Source organism: Poecilia latipinna, unplaced genomic scaffold (assembly GCF_001443285.1).
Source record: "Poecilia latipinna isolate Pla-1442-1.1 unplaced genomic scaffold, P_latipinna-1.0 Scaffold287, whole genome shotgun sequence".
Classification (NCBI taxonomy): Eukaryota; Metazoa; Chordata; class Actinopteri; order Cyprinodontiformes; family Poeciliidae; genus Poecilia; species Poecilia latipinna.
This window is the reverse complement of record NW_015112903.1, coordinates 532,160-533,381: the sequence shown is the minus strand read 5'-3', so window position 1 is coordinate 533,381 and position 1,222 is coordinate 532,160. Positions and strand designations below refer to the sequence as shown.

General features: G+C 47.3%; 1 protein-coding gene across 2 annotated transcripts in view; it reads left to right on the top strand.

Annotated features, from left to right (window-relative positions):
- LOC106948441 (tyrosine-protein phosphatase non-receptor type 5-like) overlaps positions 1-1,222 on the top strand; it is a 22,114-nt gene that overhangs the window by 6,260 nt on the left and 14,632 nt on the right. Inside the window, exons 1-2 of one of the 2 annotated variants that reach the window (XM_015034104.1) lie at positions 214-792; positions 935-1,043. The gene's annotated coding sequence lies outside the window, so the exon portion shown is untranslated. Of the gene's footprint in view, positions 1-213; positions 793-934; positions 1,044-1,222 lie in introns of those variants that run through there. The other variant, XM_015034103.1, reaches the window with a different exon arrangement.

Genomic DNA, 1,222 nt, shown 5'->3' with positions numbered 1-1,222 from the left:
GTATTTGCCCACTCGCGTGCGTGTATGTGCGCATTACACAGAGTATTGGTTGCCACAGTTACCGAAACGCCAACCTCACTGCGTCATTGCTTGAAACAACCTTCATACAAAAAAATATCCTCCCGTTCATCCCTCCTTCCTCTCATCTACCTGTTCACCTGTCGCTTAAAAACGGAAGGATGCTGAACTTTCTCTTATCCAACAAGATCCTGGGATGTGTGTGCCCGGCTCCGTGTGTGTTTGTGAGCATGCTTCATATACATTGCCTGTATGCACATTGCCATGGCTACGAGCAGTGCTAGCTGGCGTCATCACTTCAAAACCACCTTCACAGGGAGCAAAAGAGAGAAAGAAAAGGACTCAAAGCAGCTCCCTTCTGCTCGTCACCTGCACTCTCTCTTCCTCAAACCAGCACACAGAAAAGCATCTTCAGCTTCTGGTGTGGTCTCATATTCCGCTGAGCTCACCCACTTCGGCCATTGGGGTCCAGTGGCACAGAAGGAGAGGAGGGAAGAGATGGTGGAAAGGAGAGAGGATGGTAGCGCGGGGAAGGCTTCACTTCATGCATACTGATGTGACTGGAGCTATCTGAATGTGTTTCTGAGGGTGTCGGCAAAGTCTGGCTTGAATAATTCCCCTGCCTCTCAGGGGAAGAAAAGACGAGGAGCGGGAGGAGAAGGAACGAAATATTGACAGTTTATTGTGTCACCTTACATCATCATCCTCAGCTGGGAGGTGACAAATGGGACTACCTTGATTCACATCTGAAGGAAGATGGTATATGAAGCAAGCGTGAGTGTGACCAGCTTATTTGGGCACAGTGATTTTACTTTATTTTGAATCCAGCTGTGACTGTCATTCTTGTGTTCTTTTTTAGTTTATTTAATCTGAAATCCAGTGATGCAACACACGGCTGTTGTCTTGTGTCCTTCAGAACCAACTCTGCCTCACAATGGCTGACAACAACCAGTTGCCACAGAATACAGGATTCAAACCCATCATGTGATCCGCCTCCTTCACCAGTTCCCTGCCATCTCTTGTAGGTAAGTTCGTTAGCACCCCTTGTGGTGACTGGAGGAGAGGCAGCATAGAAACAGCTAGAGCTGCACGCACTAAACAGCAAGGAATGTTATATTTCTTTCAGACTGAGAGATGCTCAAAATGTTAAGAAGTGGTAATTAAGTGGGGGGGGGGGGGGTTTTACAAAACCAACATTGAGAAT